Here is a 21556-nt window from a genome sequence, read left to right on the forward strand (position 1 = left end):
TACTTATTTCAACTGACTTGTGAAAACTGCTAAAAAAAAAAAAACTAATTCTTTGACATATAGCAACTTTTTTTGTTTTGTTTACAGTAACGCAAATAGTTACTTTCCCTGGTAACGAGTTACTTTTATTATAGAGTAATTCAGTTACTAACTCAGTTACTTTTTGGAACAAGTAGTGAGTAACTATAACTAATTACTTTTTTAAAGTAACGTTCCCAACAGTGACAGTATCTCACAAAAGTGAGTACACCCCTTACATTTCAGCAACCATTTTAGTATATCTTCTCAAGGGACAATACTATAAAAATGAAACTTGGATTCATTGAGTGAGTACACCCTAAGTGAACATGTCAAAACTGTGTCCAAAGTGTCAATATTTGATGATGCTACCACAACCATGTTTGACTGTAGGCAAGACACAATTTTCTTGGTACTCCTCACCAGGGTGTCTCCACACATGCTGGACACCATCTGAGCCAAACAATTTCATCTTAGTCTCATCAGACCACAGAACATGGTTCCAATGATTCTTGCTCTTAGACAGGTTATCTTCAGCAAAATGTTTGCGGGCTTTCTTGTGAGCCAGCTTCAGAAGAGGCTTCCTTCTGGAATGACAGCCATGCAAACGGACTTGTTGCAGTGTATGGCGTATGGTCAGAGCACTGATAAGCTGACCTTCAATTTCTGCAACCTTTAAAACAAACCTGGCAGCACTCATGTCTCTGTTTTATGAAGCCAGCATCTGCACCTGATGCACAGCACGAGGGCTCGGCGTCTTTGATCAACCCTTGCGAGGCCTGTTCCAAGTTGAACCCATCTTGGAAAACCTCTGTATGACCCTGGTCACTGTACTGTAACTCAGTTTCAGGGTGTTACCGATCTTCCTATAGCCTAGGCCATCTTTGTGGAGAGCAACAATTCTAATTCTCAAATCCTCAGAGAGTTCCTTGCCATGAGGTGCCATCCAGTGGTCCATATGAGAGAGCACCAAAGCACCAAATCTTAACCGCTCTAATACAAGATACACAAATTTGTATGGTCATGTCAAGCAGACAAAAACATGAACGTTATGAATAGGACATGCGGCTTTGCTGTCACTTAGGGTGTACTCACTTTTGATGCCAACTGTATTGACAATAATGGCTGTATGTTAAGTTATTTTCAGAAGATAGTAAATGTATACTGCTATACAAGCAGCACATTGACTACTCTAAAAAAAATATCCATCTATATTTCTATAGTATTTTCCCTTTAGAAGATATACTAAAATGGTTGCTGAAATGTGAGGGGTGTACTCAATTTTGTGATATACTGTATAAATAGTCAAACTAAAGCCTGTTTTTCACTTAGGTCTATTTGGATTACTAAAAAATATCTGATTACTCAGTTGTCAATATAATCAGTAGATTGCTTGATTACCAAAACAATTATTAGTTACAGCCCTAGATTAGTCAAAATATTTTAAAATATAACTGCATTGTTTTGATTTGTGTGTTTTAAAAGACAAATATTTAGTAAATTCTTAAGAATAGTATTAAAATATTGTCTCATTCTAGTGAATCAAGTATCTGTATCTCATGAGCTAAGTGTATTATCACACACCCTAGTGTTGATATAGCTCATAATTTCCCAAGTGTATGATACAGCTTTCATTGTTCAGGTCAATCATATTCTTGAAAAAAACAACAACAAAAACTTTGAATAAGGAAAGCGATAACTTTGCCATAATATCCTTTCAAATGTTAAAGTTGCCACAGTCATTGCATGCTTTTTGTTTTCATGTTTTGCAATTTCTGTACGAACCGTGTATTTAAATATGGATTTATCTGGAATAGTTTAGAATTTTCAAAATTTTTGTCCATCCTGCATGTGATTTAGGTTGTCATCCTGTGATTTTATCAAAAAGAAAAAAGTAATTAAGGATTAAAAGGTATTAAAAAGTAACAATGGACATGGAAAATACATCAAATTATTAATTTGAATCTTCATAAAGCTATGTTGCAAAAAAGACCGCGAGAGTTGACAAAGATAGTTGATAATATTGAGGCTGCATTGCCAAGTAGGGCTGTATCTGTGAGTTCTGGTGGCTTGAGAAAGCATTTCCAATTTAGTTTTTGGGGTGTTTTTTGTATGCAGTGGAAAGTCAGTAAAAGCACAACAACTTTGTGAGCATCAGCAACTACTGATTATTATGTTTAGCTTTTGATTATCTAATATACAGCATTTTTTTTGGTACACCACCATGGACTCTGCCCAGTGTTGCTGTGTTGTTGCTCACTGTCAGATTGAAATGGCTGATCTGCTTCACAACTGTTTCACTATGCAGCTTTTCTGCTAAGATAACATTTTAAGGTCCCCATATGATAGTCAACCAAAAAGGTCATCGTTATCATACAATAAGTACAATAAAGCACCCTAAGGCTTTTGAAATCAGCAAATCCTGATGGGGAAAGTAGAAAAATCTTAACCCACACTCAGTGACACTGCTGGAGGAAATATGCTCTAGTTTTTTTTTTGGACCATTTTCTGAGTTCTCTTTTAAATGTTAATACATGAGAGAGACACAGAACGCTATCAGAACATGTCTTTTAACTGCATACCAACAGTGTTTGATTCTCTTTGGGCTTTATCTTCCCTTTCAACTGCTGCCAAACAACTAGAAACCCCAAGAGAGGGCCAGGCACATCTGCCTCTGCCTCCAGATTTGGATACACACACTCCACATTCTAATAAGTTGTGAGTTGCTTCCCAAATATTAATGCATATAGCACCATGAATCTCTGATTTATTCTTTTTATAAAGCTTAATTAGTACATTGTGAATGAATGATGATGCATTTATATACGGTCACCGTCACTCACAGCTGCTCGCACGTGATTTGCATACAAGCCGCTTGCAGCCCAATATTAAATCGGTTAACTGACCATCGACAGCCTTATTCGATTGCATCTCTTATCGACAATTAACCGATAATCGATTAATCGTTTACATCCCTAGTCTTCATAATGCCTTCTTTTATGTTGCAAAAGAAAGTTAGTTAGTTAGTTTTTTTTTGTGAACTATCCTTTTAATGTTTATGTATTTATTTTTATTTATTTTTTTATAAAAAAAATTAAAACTGCAGGTGGTGGTGGTAAATGCTTTTGAGTCACGGCTGATTCATTCAGTAATTAAATTGGTCATATGATGCAGTTTTGTGTTTTCCTTTCTCCTTGGAGTGTTACAAGCTATTAGTGCATAAAGAAGATCTGTAAAGTTGCAAAGACTAAAGTCTCAAATCCAAAGAGATATTCTTTATAAAAGTTAAAACTTGTCCACACCCTCCTAAAATGGCTTGTTTAAACACGCCCCCACATGTCTATGTCACGATGTAGGAAGATTTGCATAACGCCGCCCAAATGTTCACACAAAGAAAGAAGGTGTAACTTTTATTCTCGCTGTTGCCACCAGTGCCATGTTGTGGAGAAGCTGTGTTTTTAATTGTGAAAGCAAATAACTAGAGGACACAACTAGAAATCAGTGGATGCATTGTATTTACAACACTGTTCTGGAACTTGTCAACCCAAATATGTGAGCATGTGCAGATAATCAACATGGCCAATTCACTATCAATAAGCGCACCATCCATCCAACTCGCTCAGTGAGTACTTTTAGCAAAATATTGTTTTTGATGCCTTTTGCAGGACATTGCATTGTTTCATACTTTTCATCTTCAGAAAGATCTTTTTTCCTCACCATATTTCATGAAACTGTGACTTGCTCAATAATGTGGAACAACCTCTTTAAGTAGAGTTTCCATTTACCTAAGAAGACCTGGAAAACTATTGACCAAACCAGTCTGAGACTGATACCAGTTACCTGAAATGATGTGAAAAACTGACTCTTTATTTTACCGAAAATCCTATTGATATGGCACTTGCATAATAATTTGGGACACTGTGTATTTATCATGTCTGTGAGGCATGTATCCTCTGAGTTTCAGTTCATTCAGTACTCCTGTTAAAGATGAGAAGGCAGAAAGCGTATCATGTTTGTTTTCTTTATTTTATAAAAGCACAACGTTTTGTTGATATTGTGAGCACAAACAAATAAAAGTAGACCCTTTGCAGTTACGAATTATTACTCTTACCTCACAAATAAAAGTAGACCCTTTGCAGTTGCAAATGATTCTTACCTTTTATGAGCAAAAATGACTGCATATCCACTGAAAAAAATGCAAGTGGTCATGCTGGCACCACCATGTCCTGCAAAGCATCTCAGCACAAACTATTGGATAGAGCGCACATTTATCTAGGTTTAACGTTTAAACATTGTTAAATGCTTGAACTGTTTTATATATCTATAGATTTTATTATAAGCTGTGCTACCTTGGCCGGGCTTGGGCCTGAGTGTCTCGGGCCAGGGCCGGGCTAGGGCCTAAATTTGAGGCACATGCAGAGCTCAAATTTTTATTACTTTTGTCTTGACGTGGTGTGACAATCATCACAGTATGGTGAGGAGCAACACACTGTTGCCAATCACAACACACTGGATAGCTGGCCAATCAGAGCACACCTCACTTTTCAGACCGATGAGCTTTGTAAAAAAAAAACAACGCGTTTCAGAAGGCAGGGCATAGAGGAGAAACAATAATGTACAGTATGTGGATTTTTTTTTTTTTTATCTTAAACTGCATAAACACATTTCAGTACACCAAATAGACAAAATAATGTTCTTTAAGCAACATCATATAACCCCTTTAAGTAAACGTCTCTCTATGAATGGGCCTTTGAATCATTGGTTCACAAGATTTGTTCAAAACAATGATTTATTCATAAAATAAACAGTTCTGTGGTGGCTTCATATGTAATATTTTCATTGGCAAAACTAAACAAAAACACACAATATTGCTTTAAAATATAACACAATATGAACTTCTTATTTACTGAACTGTTGTAGGATTCGGATGCAAAAGCCATGTAAGTGCCGTCTGAAATTTTCACTTCAGTTTAATGGCATAGAAAAGGTGCTATACATTGCCATTTAAGTAACATTACTGAACCTAAGCTTAGGAGCCAGATAAAAATGCTAATTTTAGATAAAAATTTCAGGCAGCACTCAGAGGCTTTTGCTTCTGAACTCTTGCCATTCATGCAAACATTACTCTCGCTGCTTGTGTGATTTTAATTTGACACAAAACTCATACAGGGGCATTTTTGCCCCAATATCTAGAATTTTATCCTTTATCTTGAATTTATCTTGAATTTTGCATCATGTTTGTCAACAGTCAGCTGTAGGAAATGTAAGATGACTTACAGGCTTGGAGGTGGGGCCAGTGCATTACCTGCGTTATAATGTTTTAATTGTGTTATATATGTGTGTGTGTGTGTGTGTGTGTGTGCGTGTGTGTGTGTTTGTTTGCCTATTTTATTCGGCAGGAATGCATTAGATTGAAAAACCATGACACTAAAGACATTTATAATCTTACAAATATTTTTGTTCTTTCAAACTGTTCTTTTGAACTTTCTATTTACTAAAGAATCCAAAATTAAAAATAAAAACTGTTTCCTTAAAAATATTAAGCAGCTGTTTTTAACATTGATAATAATGACAAAAAAATTTTGAGCACCAAATCAGCATATTAGAATGATCACGTGGCACTGAAGACTGGAGTAATGGCTGCTGAACATTTAGCTTTGCCATCACAGGAGTAAACCACGTTTTAAAATAAACTGAAGTGGAAAAGTGTTATTTTAAATTATGATATGTTGCAATATTACCACTTTTATATCAATGCAGCCTTGGTGAGCATGTGAGACTTTACTGACCCCAAGCATTTGAACATAGTTTTTTCTAGTATTTCTCTAGCTCATTTCCATAACTTCACTTTAATGAAGACATAATCTATCATGCTGACAACTTTCCTGTCTCAATCCTTGCCAAATATTCTGAAAGGTAGATGCAGCAATAGCAGCAGTACTGTTGGACCAGCTTGTTATTTTTAAGACCTGGAAAGTCTAAAAGTGCAAATACAAAGCTATTGTTCTTTGCATCTGTATGCTAATCACTTTGTTCTTTTATAGCTGTAGTTCTGTATTTTGTATTTTCTGCTATCTGCTGTAGCAAGTGTTCAAGCTTTATTTAGCATGCGCTTTAAATCTGAAGTGTGTAATTCTTTTCTGTGTTAAAGTACTTCCTCCTATCCTGCGGTGATATGCAGAGACAACAATTTGTTGACTGCTGAAAAGTATCCACCGCTATTAAAACATCACGTTTATTGAGCATCCCAAAGCTGACATACTGTAGAATAACTTAACCAGTGCCATAAGATTTGGGGCAGGACTATCCATCTGGCCAGCAAATGAAAAATAAGAATAGTTATTTTGGGAAAACCCATTTTTGTTTGATTTCAATATTGTTGGAGTACTTTCACATCTAACATAGGAATGTATTCTTAGATGTTGCCTTCAAAGAACACAACAAAGTTTGACCGATCAAAGACAACCCCGACCACCTACATAGTCATGTAACATATGCTTCAACCGGTCCGTTTCGGTCTCTCAGAGCATAACTTGCTGATCTCAAAACTAAATCATTTGCCACCGTGGGCCTGCCAGTCTCCTCCACAATTACAGCTCTGCTCTCTGACAGTCGCTGTACACCGCCCTCTAGGCATCTGACAACCTGCTTCCTCCCACAAATACATTTATAGCCCTGTCACCAAAGAGCGCCATGTAATGAGGAATATGCTTTCCTTGTTGCAGCACCAATTCCTGCCGTGTTACGCCATATTTCTTTCTTCTACAGGCTCGTTGTACATTCAAGAGGTGAGACTGGTAGAAGACAGTCATTTGATTGATGCTGCCACACCTGTGAATCATGCTAATCTAGCACTGGCTTTACCAGTTTGCTGTGTTTCCACAAGATGAAGCTTTTATCCACTCATCAAATGTCAGTCCACTGTTGCTTGATGTGTTTTTGTGGAGGCTGGAGGTTTCAAACTTATAAAATTCAGTGCAGAAAACTTGGCTTGTTAAAGGAATAAACGAGAGGAGAGATGCAAAGTTAAACATACTCCACTCAAAACCAGTTTCAAAGACAGGTTATGTCTCTTTGGTATTTTAACCGTGGAAATTATTTATTTCATCAAACAGCTATAAATTGATCTATGCATCTAGTTATATTCATATTTTTGATATCTTTCCAGATTGAAAAGCAAATATACATCTTAGAAGTTGTTAAATCAATAAAGCAGAATAAGGTAAAAAGCCATATACTGTACAGTGCGGTCCAAAAGCCTGAAGCCAAATTGAAAATCTGGGAATAAAAATGTAACTCAAAACAAGAAATAAACAAGAATATATCACATTTGTGGAAAAAACGTACAAACCCGGTTCCAAAAAAGTTGGGACACTGTACAAATTGTGAGTAAAAAAGGAATCGAATAAATTACAAATCTCATAAACTTATGTTTTATTCACAATAGAATATAGATAACATATCAAATGTTAAAAGTGAGACATTTTGAAATTTAATGCCAAATATTGGCTCATTTTGGATTTCACGAGAGCTACACATTCCAAAAAAGTTGGGACAGGTAGCAATAAGAGGCCAGAAGAGTTAAATGTACATATAAGGAATAGCTGGAGAACCAATTTGCAACTTATTAGGTCAATCGGCAACATGATATATAAAAGGGAGCCTCTCAGAGTGGCAATGTCTCTCAGAAGTCAAGATGGGCAGAGGATCACTAATTCCCCCAATGCTGCGATGAAAAATAGTGGAGCAATATAAGAAAGGAGTTTCTCAGAGAACAATCTCTGTGCGCAAGGGTCAAGGCCAGAAAACCATACTGGATGCCCGTGATCTTCGGGCCCTTAGACGACACTGCATCACATACAGGAATGCTACTGTAATGGAAATCACAGCATGGGCTCAGGAATACTTCCAGAAAACATTGTCGGTGAACACAATCCACTGTGCCATTCACCGTTGCCGGCTAAAGCTCTATAGGTAAAAAAAGAAGCCATATCTAAACATGATCCAGAAGCGCAGGCATTTTCTCTCGGCCAAGGCTCATTTAAAATTGGACTTTGGCAAAGTGGAAAACTGATCATTGGTAAGATGATTAAAAATTTGAAGTTCTCTTTGGAAAACTAGGACACCATGTCATCCAGACGTGAGGACAAGGACAACCCAAGTTGTTATCAGCGCTCCGTTCAGAAGCCTGCATCTCTGATGGTATGGGGTTGCATTGAGTGTGTGTGGCATGGGCAGCTTACACATCTGGAAAGGCACCATCAATTCTGAAAGGTATATCCAAGTTCTAGAACAACATATGCTCCCATCCAGACGTCGTCTCTTTCAGGGAAAAGCTTGCATTTTCCAACATGACAATGCCAGACCACATACTGCATCAATTACAACATCATGGCTGCGTAGAAGAAGGATCCGGGTACTGAAATGGCCAGTCTGCAGTCCAGATCTTTCACCCATAGAAAACATTTGGCGCATCATAAAGAGGAAGATGCGACAAAGAAGACCTAAGACAGTTGAGCAACTAGAAGCCTGTATTAGACAAAAATGGGACAACATTTCTATTCCTAAACTTGAGCAACTTGTCTCCTCAGTCCCCAGACTTTTGCAGACTGTTATAAAAAGAAGAGAGAATGCCACACAGTGGTAAACATGGCCTTGTCCCAACTTTTTTGAGATGTTTATGCCATGAAATTTTAAATCAACTTATTTTTCCCTTTAAAATTATACATTTTCTGTTTAAAATTTAATATGTCATCTATGTTGTATTCTGAATAAAATATTGAAATTTTAAACTTCCACATCATTGCATTCTGTTTTTATTCACAAATTGTACAATGTCCCAACTTTTTTGGAAAAAAGAAAAAAGTTGGGGACACCAAATGTAATGACAGTATGAAAATATATATAGTGTGTGTATATGTATGTATGTCTTTGAAATAAGTCTCTTATGCTCATCAAGGCTGTATTTATATATTTTAAAAAATACAGTAAACAATGTGTAATATTACAAATTAAAATGACCATTAAATGATGTTTAAAATTTAATTAATTACGGTGATGGCAAAGCTGGATTCTTAGCAGCCATTACTCCAGTCTTTAGTGTCTCATGATCTTTCCAAAGTCATTCTAATATGCGGATTTGGTGCTCAGGAAGCATTTCCCATTATTATCATAGCTGATAATGGTTGAACTGGTTAATATTTTGGTCTAAACTGTGATTCTGTGATGAATGGAAAGTTTAAAAGAGCATTTGTTTGAAATAGAAATGCTTTGTATCATTATATAGTAAATGTCTTTACTGTCAAATTTAATTAACTAAATACGTCCTCACTGAACAAAAGTATTGTTTAAAAAAAGTACTGAATCCCAACAGTTTTGTACTATTCACTTTTTCAAATCAACTTGACACTCAAACTGTTATGCCGATAATATAATTTGCATTGGGGAAAAATGCAAGGAAGTGTTCTCATACCCCACTATATATGCATAGCATTATAACTCATTTTAGCCAAACAGAAACTTGAGAACTGAAGTTCCCGATAAGCAGCAGGGTTTGACAGGGCTCGGCAAGGCTCTGGGTGTGCAGTCAGTTGGATCTGGTGATAGCAGCCTGCAGTGCAATAAATTTACTACAGTAGATAGAGGATTATATCCATGAAGCCTTGCCCAGTCACAGACTTTTGTTGCTGAGTGTCTGTTACTTTTTGCCACTGATTTGGAACCAGTTTTCCTGCTTCTCTGATTATATTTAAGGTTCAAATTATAATGGGAACGGGCTATATGACTGCAGGTGAAAAGAAGAATGAATTGCTTGTATTCTGATTGTCAAAGTGCGTCTTCAGGGTCCTCATTCATTTTTTATTTCCTCCTGGGCACTGAAAGGCCCAATTAGAATATTACAATTCACTTAAAGGGATAGTTCACCCAAAAATGAAAATTGTCATTAATAACTCTCGTGTTGTTCCAAACCCTTGAGACCTCCATTTATCTTTGGAACACAGTTTAAGATATTTTAGATTTAGTCCGAGAGTTCTCAATCCCTCCATTGAAACTGTGTGTACGGTATACTGTCCATGTCCAGAAAGGTAATAAAAACATAGTCAATGTAGTCCATGTGACATCAGAGGGTCAGTTAGAATTTTTTGAAGCATCGAAAATACATTTTGGTCCAAAAATAGCAAAAACTATGACTTTATTCAGCATTGTCTTCTCTTCCGTGTTTGTTGTGAGAGAGTTCAAAACACAACAGTTTGTAATACTAGGTTCGCAAACGAATCATTTGATGTAACCGGATCTTTTTGAACCATTTCACCAAATCGAACTGAATCATTTTAAACCGTTTGCGTCTCCAATACGCATTAATCCACAAATGACTTAAGCTGATGTTTTTCTTACCTTTCTGGAAAAAAAAGGTATACCGTTCACACAGTTTCAATGGAGGGACTGAGAGCTCTCGGACTAAATCTAAAATATCTCAAACTGTGTTCCGAAGATAAACGGAGGTCTTACAGGTTTGGAACAACATGAGGGTAAGTTATTAATGACATAATTTAGATTTTTGGGTGAAACTAACCTTTTAATGCAATAACAGCAATCAAACCGACACTAAGTGCTCTTTATGCTCATAAAACCGTAACACATTAAAAAATTTCAAGAAGTAAAAAGTAGTCAAGATTTTGTACAAATTTTTGAGATGGAGATGTAATTTGGAGTCTACCAACAGCCTCAATTGTACAGCACATACCATGTTGATAGCATTTAGGAGAGCAACTTCAACTTTAAAGATTGCATTTTTGGGGACATCTTAACACCATCCAGGTACAGGAAATTTTTCTGGAACACCTCAAAGGTGTAGCGCAGTGTTGGGGATATGCCAGGTTGAGGGCATAAATAAGCCCCATCAGCAGTGTGCAATCTTTAGCAGTACTGCCGCATTCTGGAAAACATCTCCCTGCCTTCCAAAATGGTGGACACATCGACTGTATCCTCTTGATCAGCACCATGGATGACCAGTATCTTAAGGATATGTTCAGCGGCATCACTGCGAGTGTCCTCCTGCACACAGTTTATAAAAAAGAAAAAACACAATTCTATTGAGAAACAAATACAAAATAGATTCATTATCAATGCAGAATGAACATGCTTGCTAAAAAATATTAACTCACATTGTTAAATTTAGTATAATGTGTTTTACCTTGAGTCAACATAAGTAAAAAGTTATAAGAACATTGCGCAAGACAGATGCAATTCACAGATTGTACCCATAAAATGAATGTTGTTCGAAACCATGCATTGTGTGACTGCACCTTTACAAGCCAGGAAACCCTTTGTAATATCCAGACTACGTTTAAGTTGTGACTGCACATAATTTGGACCATTGCTGAGTGGAAAATCTTCATGTTTGTGTCTTACTTTTTCACTTGGGCTTAAAAATGATTTTTATGACAAAAAAAAAAAAACATGCTTTACCGGGCAATCTTCAAATAGTTCTTCTTCTTTCTCGCCGAGGTACAGGATAAGGCTGCGGATGACAGTTTCACGTCTGCTTTGGTACTGTGAACAGATTGATAATGTGTCAATACTGTGTGAATTACAAGCAGGAGGAGCTGTTTTGCATATATACCTGCATGCAGTTTATCTGTGTGCAGTATTCTGCAGATTTTAACAAGTTAAATTTAAGTTATAAGAAATAAAATTACATACATGTATATACATATATACACACAGGCAGTCAGCAAGTTAATGTTACGTTACATCGATTTCCTTACATAATGTAACATGACAGTTTGAGCTTAATCACGCCCAGCTAACATTAAATTACTCTGAAGTTAACCAGACTGGGTGACTTTTTCTACAAGAACGCGGCTAACTAACGCTACATTTAGTTTTGATTAACCATCAGTCTCAACTTTATAGAAGTGGATAATGACGGCGCTTTAGCTAACGTTAACCTTATTGTGATTAAAACTCACGTTCAGATAATTTTGAACCGTAACGTCAATGCAATAATCAAACCATCTAAATGAACACATAGTTGTTATCACAAATCTAAAAATAGAAAAGTCAAAACTTAACGAAAATAAGTCAGCCAAAAGTGACCGCCCAAACCGACCGTCTCTGCCACTGCCAGACGGATCTTGTTTAAAAAAAAAAAAAGAAAAAGAAAAGAAAAAGCGTGCGGATTCAAACGCACTTTGCTTTTCAGATTAAAATTTACTTAGCATTTTTAGGTGAAAGCGCTGTGACCATAAAACATTAAATAGTACTTGTAAATATATAATACAATTTACTCTTTCTTCTCAGTTATGTTATTACATGAATAAATACTGTAATTTTTAGTTAAGATATTATAGTTCCAACTTAATCTTGATTTTACAATGTATAAATTACATTAATTAATGTAATAGATTTTACCATACCACAAAGTCATTATTTTCAGTGTGCTACTCAAATTGGAGAAAATGCAATGGAAAGAAAGGTTTTGCGGTAGAATGGGAGTTATAATTTGCAAATACATTGAAAGACAAAGCATCAAATGATAGTAAGAAAAGGTAGAAATTGTGGTATGGATTCTATAATTGATAAGCACCATGGCCACATCTCCAACATGAAATGTGTTTTTGATAAATGATTGCTGAACAAAGTAAACAAATTCAAATGTCAGTTTTGGGGAATTTGTGGCCTAATGGTTAGAGGATTTGACTTCTAACCCTAAGTTTACCATACTATGAGTCACTATACTTGGCTGTATGTCATGTCACTTTCAATTTCAAATATTGAAAGAGGCATTGCTAATAGTAATGAAATGGTTACCAATATTTGGCATATTTGCCAAGGACTCATATGTTAATCCTTTATTCTCTAATAATAATAATGTTTTTTCAGTAAAGAGAACGTTTTTTTTTTTTAATTGTTATGATGGATATGTAGTATTATGTTTTTGAGTTGAGTATTTATCAATTTGGGAGGCTGTGGGAGATATTATGACCATTAATGGTCTTTAACATGCTGTTTCTAGTTTTCTAACACAGGAACTTAAATGTTAATACATTTAGGTTCCTGTTCAGCTATCAATTATCAAAAACTTATCTCAAGGGATAGTTAACTCAAAAATCTAAAGTTAATTTGCTCCCCCTCTGGCCATTCAAGGTATTGAGGTTAGCGAAGTGAAATACAAGAGAAACAGTAATATTTAAAACATTATTTCCTGTAATCCATAGCCTCAGGCAATCAGTCCGGAGTGATATCCGAATAAAATTGTGGTCCAATTTTTCTTTTTGGTGATCTATTTGAACAGCTTTCCCAAATTGGACTGAACCATCAGAAACAACACAGATTTACAAGTTACTCAAAAAAAAAAAAACCCACTTTTGGATGTGCCTGAGCAATATCTCTGACTCAAAATGAGCCAAAATACTGGCAGATATATAATTTTATGATGCTGGTTTTTACCAACTCATTCAGTGATCCAGATTCTCCAACAGTACACTGAAATGATGCAACAGTTTCGAATGAAAACCAATGTGTCAGTGATTTGTGTTTGCTTGAGCCGAGCACTTGAATGAAGGGGCGAAATTCAAGATTTTATGGTTTATCTTTGTTTTATGTAAAAAGGTGACCTGATGAATTGGCTCACTTTATATGCTTTGGACATGTAAAATATCCCCATTTCACATCATTATTGGGTGCTTTAATAATATGTCTGCGTATACATTTGGTCATTCAGTTATGGTAAAAAAAATAATCATTGCGCTTTATAAGACCTCTTTATATTGTCAGGAGCCATGGGTTTTAATTTTGTGTTTCTTGATTATGCTTTTTTTATTCTAAAAAAATGTTCAGCTGCTGACTTGCATTTTATGAATCACCAAAGACCACAGTTTCAGCTAAAAATCTTCTTTAATGTTCTACTCAAGGAAAAAGGTCACCTATACATCTTGGATGGCCTGGTGACAAGTAAATAAACGGCAAATAAAAATTCTGGGGTCAACTATCCCTTTAAGTTGGATCAACAAAACATTTATTTAAATGAACTTGGTTTATTCTTAGAGATTTCCTTAATGCAAATAAGTTATTGAACATACTTTTTTATTATTATTAGTAGTAGAAGTATTTTCCACACTGTTGCTGGTCTATATACATTTTTGGGAAACCAGATCTCATCTTGCAAGTTGGACAGTTAACAGACCTACTTAAACAGGAGAAAATGTGTAAACTGGATGTAGAAATGCAGATGGGACAGGGTGGCATCCTTGTGGATATCCTAGATGAAAGTGTGATAGCTGCTGTGCTGCCAAGACTTCCTCTGCTCTAAACTCCTCCAGCAATGTGTTGTGATGTGAAAACTAGAGCACTAAATACAGATCCTGTCTGGATTGTACCTTATCAGGGCACAGTAGGCTCAGAGCTGATAAAAAAAGAACCAAAACTAAACAGAAAACCACAGAACAATTGTTTACAAAGCTCTGCATGAACTGATATATTTTGTCTGATCCTGAGGGCCAGATGTCTGTGAGCGGGCATGGAAGGGTTGTTTTGAAAACACACCTAAAGCTGTTTATTGGGCTGAATGTGTATTGGTGTGTGTGCATTTAAATAGGTGTTTTGGTCAGTTCATTTTTATTTATTATGATTTCAAATCTGGGCGACGCATCAGGCTTATTCCGACCGATCCTGCCTAGGGAGTGGGTCAGAGGGGATCTCTAATTGAACTCCTGGAAGTGGAAGTCCTGATGCTGCTCTCTCCTAATGTTTTTTAAGTTATTTATGTCACAGGATTTGTGCAGAGTGCCTTACATGGATGGAACATCTTGTATACAAGCATTTAACTTTGCATTAAACTTGTAGCTTACTCCACTTGTATACAATTATTCTAATAATAATTGTTCCTGTAGCTCAAGTGGTAGAGCATTGCTTTATCAAGGTTGGGGGTTCGATTCCCCGGGAACACATGATAGGTAAAAATTGATAGCCTGAATTCACTGTAAGTTGCTTTGGATAAAAGCATCTGCTAAATGCATAAAATTAATTTAATTTTAATTTAATTTAATAAGTGCTTTAGTGGAGGCGGATGGGCTCCCAAAGCGGAGTAAGGTTTTAATTCCTCTTCACTTAAATATCTTTACTCCTCATTACTCATTCTTTTGGCGTTTGAACCTGTATGACTTTTTTTCTGTGGAACATTAAATAATATCCACTCATTTCAATAAAAAGCAGAAAACGTTGTCCATATCACTTGCTCGAAGTCTGAATTCTGAAGTCAAAACACTTAGAGCCCTATCATACACCTGGCGCATTGTGGTGCAAGGTGCGTGAAAGTGTATTTGCTATTTCCAGACCGACGCAGTTCTCATTTTCCCGTCCTGCCCTGCGTTGTTTAAATAGCAAATGCATTTGCACCCATGGGTGTGCTGGTCTATAAAAAAGGGTGTGTTCATGCGCATTGTTGGCACATTGCTATTTTGAGGAATTAAAAATAAACTGCACCATAGACCAACTCAAACCTAGTCTACAGTCAATGACGCAATATTTTTTTGTTATTTAAAGAGCGCGTTAGTAGAAAATGCGCCTCTGGGCAGGTCCACAACACACGTTTACTTTTCTTATTACACAGGGACACACAGCAGCACACAAACATGCCAAGTATTAAAAATTAAGGGATTACAGTGTAAAAGAATATTATTGTGTAGGCTACATAAATATAAAAATGTCATGTCATAATGGATAGTCATTGCGTGTAAAATGCAATAAAAAAATGACTGCAGCTTTGCTAAGTTCACATTTTTTAAATATTAAAATATAAACCTGTTATTGTATATTGTAGAATTTCACATTATGATTTTTTGAAATTCAGTAAAAATAAATATGGCCTTGGTGAGCATAAGAGACCTATTTAAAAAAACAAAAACAAAAAAAAACCTTTCCAACCCCAGTCTTTTGTGCAGAAGTGCATATCATATCTTCTATAATATATTGAGGATTCATGGGTTCAGCACATCCAAGAACAGGATGAGAACAAGATCATCTGCTTGCTACTTATATAATATCCTATTTTCTCCAGCAATGTTTTTTATACAGATCCCTTCAATGTGATTATGAAAGCAGACAGAATATACTTCTAGAAAAGCATATGCAGGAAATGAACTCAAGAATCTTGCTTCTACTTTGGGGTGGGGGGGGGGAGAAAAAAAAGATATATTTATAATTTAATTTCAAGTATACAGTACCTTTAATTTTTGGGCAATAGTAATATTGTTTGGGTTAACCTCAACATTTCTCCTCAGATTGTGGAGGTGAATTTGCAGAAGTGTGCACCTGTAAAACATGTTTTATATGAATAAAAGAAGTCTGATGTCAGATATCAGTTGAAAATGTGATGTGGCTTTGCTGCAAGGCCATTATTATTATGCTAGAGGCTTGAATTCCTAACTTTTATTAATGCATTAGTCCCCAGGGCTCTGGTCCTTTTCATATCATTCATCAAATGACTCTGAAATCAGCCCCTGTGAATATGGGCCTCAGAAATTCTGCCAAAGTTTTCTTTCTCACATTAATTACCTTTTTTTTTTTAATGTATTTATTTATTTTATATAATTCCAGAAGCCCAGTGCTGATGAAAGACCTGGATAAAGTATTCTCAGTTCTGTCCTCTTGAGTACATCTGTCTCATCTCCAAGACATCCTCTGAAGAGCTCTCGCTTCTTTCTTTCTCTCCCACACACTCTCTCCTCACTTGCTCTGTTGCTGCCATCACATCACTTACACATTTTGTGCACATGCATACAATGTCTGTGTTGCATGTCTTTTGCCTTGTTTCTGAAGTTCTCAATGTGCAAGATGCAAAAAAATATATATCCTGTTAAAGTTAGGGGGAATGCCTTAAATTTGGCTTGGTGACCGTGTTCGTTATTACAAAAGCACATTGATGCTTGTATTTTTTTTTTTTTTTACAGCTTATAACCCTATATTTCTTCAGATGAAAAGAATTTCAACATGAACAACCAAAATCAGATAGCATTATACAGATGGCCTGATCATAAAGCATGACCACTACTAATATATACTGTAGATGTGCACATGGTCATACAAACAAAGACAAAACACCATCAGGGTATCCTTATATACATTACTAATAATGTACAGTACAACCAGTTGTGGAAGCTTCTGCTTACTCTTACACCAGTCTTTTTTATACGGCTCTTAAAGTGGGCCAAATGTATTTCTCCAAAAATAGGAAAATACAACACGTAAACATTTCTTTAATGTATAATGGTTGCTAGTACACCTACATCCGTCATAACCCATAACCCACCATCAGATTAAATTAGAGATGTGAGAGATGTCTGCATGTGATTAGTCCTGGCAGCCAGGCACAACCTCCGCCATTGCCTTAATGCTTTTTTTTTGCAGCCACAAAGATAAACAGTATTATTGCCCTTTTATCTTTTAAAACCCGCTGAATGTGAGAAGCATTGTTGTGTCCTCTGTCACGCCCTGCTCATTTGGCACGGTGTCATTCTTTTCTCCTGCAATTAATGAGAGCAAAAGAAAACAAAGCAGCGCGGTCTATTGAATAATTTGATTAAGTAGCTGCAGCTAATGGAGTTTCAGGATTTAAGAGCAAATGATGTATTGCAGATGATTCATCAAGGCATTTAATTTGCCCACTTACCCATTTATGCATCATCTCATTCATATGGCCATGCATCTTCATTTCATCTTTGAACAGCAGGTCATTCGGGGGCTTGAAACGGGGCGAAACATGGGGAGGATGGTCAGTGCGACCCAAGGAATTTGATTTCTTCATTGCACTGCATTTCTCTTGCTTGTTCTCTCTTTCTTATTAGTTGTTATGCCACTGTAAAAAAGTGTTTGTGATAAGTACAAAGGGCTTGGGATGCAGTTGAGCCGCCTATGAAATCCTTTCAAAAAACCACATGCTTGTTTATTGCTTCTGAGCTTAAAGGATTCATGGCTGAGGCACATAATCAGTATTCTAATAAAGGCATTAAACCAGCGTATTCTCTCACACACAGCAGTTTTCCTTACAAAACATGCAGTGTTCTTAAATCGCACAACGTCACATGGACTTGATTCGTGACATATATGGCAGAGGTCATGTGGCTGATTGAAGTCCTTCTTTTCAGTGTTCGTAAGATCATTCGCTTAAGTTTGATTTAGATCTGCATGATTAGAGGGAAGGCTTAAAGAGATGTTCCATTCTTACGCAGTGATTGTGGAGTTTGAAGGCTCTTTGATTCGCGTGCGTCAGATGGTAGATGGTAGAGAGTTTTTATGCCTGTGCCGCTTGTTTTCTCAGAGCAGTCAGACCGGATAAACCATAAAGGGCTCCACATATGACTATAATCCATTTCAAAGTCATTTATCAGCACGGTTCACCTTTGAAAGATGTTACTCTCTTCTTACAACCGCCACACACAACTTTCAGGGTTGGAGGTACATCAAGAGACTGCTTTTTATTAAATTAAAATTCAGCATTCATGTCGATGAATTAGAGCCTACGTGAATATAAGCACTGTACCCTGCCGCATATTCCTAGCACATAGATACTGCTGAAAGCAGCCTCAGGCAACCCTCTAGCATCCAAAACCATGCACAAAAACAGAGAGGCTCTAAAAGTAATACCTTGGACACGCACACAAAGGAAACTAGCAGGCAACCTTGAGCCATGCCTCACCCACTTCTCATCATTGCGAGTTTCCTTAATTCGCAGACATCTCCTTGTTCAGTCCGAACGGCAACAGATGAATAATTCAAGTGATGCATAAGAAACACATCGACAGCTGCACATGTTTCACAGTTATAGCTGCTGTCTGGCACATGGATATATACTTGGCACCATCAAGCGATCAAAGTGCACCAATTTTAATTTTGATAGACAATGGTCAGTAATGAGATAAAGTTGAGCTGTTAGCACACATGCTCCTGAGAAATTTCTCTATGGTCTTTTGGAAACATGGGTTGAATATATAATTATAAAAGCATGGAAATTAATGATTGACATTGAGATGGCAACATTACAGTATTAAATTATTAGGACTGCAACCATATTACAGTATTGAATTTATTTATTATGGTAACACTTTAAATTGTAAGGTTTATTCTATTAATTTATTTATTGAAATATTTATCATGAACAAACATTTGAATAAAGTAAATTATTATAATTTTTTACAGCATTTATTATAAACAATTTCGACAATATTGGATGGTTGCATTTTATTAATGTAGGTTAATGCTATTTTCATAAATATATTATTGTTCATTAATTCATGGCCGTTTATGATTTATTAATAAATGTAGAAATTAAGCTATATTAATAAAATCCTCACATTATTGCTTATCAACCTAAAACAAATGTTAAACCTTATTTTAAAGTTTTTTTTAATTACTTTTGCACATTGCTAGTTAGCAATTTATGAATAATCTAACATGTCTACCTCTATTTATATTGTTCTACCTTGTTTTTTTTTTGTTTTTTTTGCTGTAACTCTGAACTTCTTGTAATGTCAGAAAATGGTACTGAAGACATTAGTATGATACATATATTTGCATATAAAATATAAATTCTCCAGTTTTGCAAAGACACATTTATGTGGTCAAGTGTAAATGTAATGTGTATACAGTCGGTTTGCAATCAATATGTATGGAGTAATAGACATGTATGAAAATACCCCCATCATAAACTGGACAAAATGCGTGCAGAGGAAGGTTAAGCACTTAACAGAAATGACAACCATATGTGGTCAGATATCTAAAGATTTTTTTTTTTAAATTATTTTCATTTAATTTTCAAAGATGAAGTCCAACTTCATTCCGTTTATGCAGCTGACAAGCTCTGGTGTTGTGTAGCTATCAGACATTGGCTCCAAATGAATTCACTGCAGCTGCTATTAGAATTGCTCTTAGAACTCAAATCTGCACATCTGTCAGTCTCCCAGTGCTGCAGCATGAAGCCCAGAATTGTCCTTGTCGTTAAGACCTGATTAATATTTCCCCCCGATGCTTGGCCAGAGTGCTCAATGACACAGTGTTTCCAGCAGTGTCAGGCTGTACCTTTCCTCTGTTTGTCATAATCAGTGCTGGGCAAAGATATCCCAATTAATTGCATTGTTATTATACAATTTCATAGTAGCAGTTAAACATCTTAAAAATTTATGTAATCAATTAAAATCTCCTTTTCATATAATAAGTGTATTCTTGTGATGGTGCGTCTTGACACCATATCTACACTAGATGTGACAAAATACTATAGAACCCATTATAATCAATGATGCTGTCTACACTGGATAAGGCGCGGCACTAAAAATCATACGTGCCATCATCCATTGCGATCCTTTACAAATCATTTGACCATTGCCAATCATTTGGATTTTGTGTCAGTACATAGATAAAACGAGGCAGCAGTTTAGTGATGGGGATTTGTCATGTCGCACTGCATCCAGTGTAGACCACATCACTGATTATAATGGGTTCTATAGTATTTTGTAACACTGCTTGCATCCGGTGTAGACAATGTGTTAGGCTTACCGCAAATGCTTGGTTGAGATGGAAGTATTCCTGAGCCCATATTATGATTTCCATTACAGTAGCATTCCTGTATGTGATGCAGTGCCGTCTAAGGGCCTGAAGATCATGGGCATCCAGTATGGTTTTCCGGTCTTGAACCTTACGCACAGAGATTGTTCCAGATTCTCTGAATCTTTGGATGATATTATGCACTGTAGATGATGATAACTTCAAACTTTTTGCAATTTTTCTCTGAGAAACTCCTTTCTGATATTACTCCACTATTTTTCAACGCAGCATTGGGGGAATTGGTGATCCTCTGCCCATCTTGACTTCTGAGAGACACTGCAACTCTGAGAGGCTCTTTTTATACCCAATCATATTGCCAATTGACCTAATAAGTTGCAAATAGATTCTCCAGCTGTTCCTTATATGTACATTTAACCTTTTGGGCCTCTTATTGCTACATGTCTCAACTTTTTTGGAATGTGTAGCTCTCATGAAATCCAAAATGAGCCAATATTTGGCATGACATTTCACAATAATCTCCCTTTCAACATTTGATACGTTATTTATATTCTATTGTGAACAAAATATACAATTATGAGATTTGTAAATTAGTCTATTCCTTTTTTACTCACAATTTGTACAGTGTGCCAACTTTTTTGGGATTGGGTTTGTGTGTGTGTGTGTGTGTGTCTGTGTGTGTATATATTATATATATATAAAACATCTTCCTTTCTTTCGCTGTTATGACACCTATGTCTATTGCTGGTTATGTAGCCTCCCTTCTTTCCCATCACATATTTCATGACTGTTTCGGTAGGCCTACCTATGGTGTCCACCCACAGCTGAATTTCCCCACAGTGTTGTAAGAGTGAACTATGTAGAGTGACTAAGTGAGCCGTTTTCTAGCTGGAGAACACATGTAAAGAGATTTGATTTGCTGTGGGGAAGTGGAAGTTCTGTAGGACATAAGACTACTTATGCACTTATGAACTGCTGTGGT

General features: G+C 36.2%; 1 protein-coding gene across 3 annotated transcripts in view; it reads left to right on the forward strand.

The window, feature by feature from the left end:
* Window positions 1-21556, forward strand: part of ca10a (carbonic anhydrase Xa) — a 183927-nt gene that overhangs the window by 39557 nt on the left and 122814 nt on the right. The gene's annotated exons all lie outside the window — the stretch shown is intronic.

Source organism: Carassius carassius, chromosome 39 (assembly GCF_963082965.1).
Source record: "Carassius carassius chromosome 39, fCarCar2.1, whole genome shotgun sequence".
Classification (NCBI taxonomy): Eukaryota; Metazoa; Chordata; class Actinopteri; order Cypriniformes; family Cyprinidae; genus Carassius; species Carassius carassius.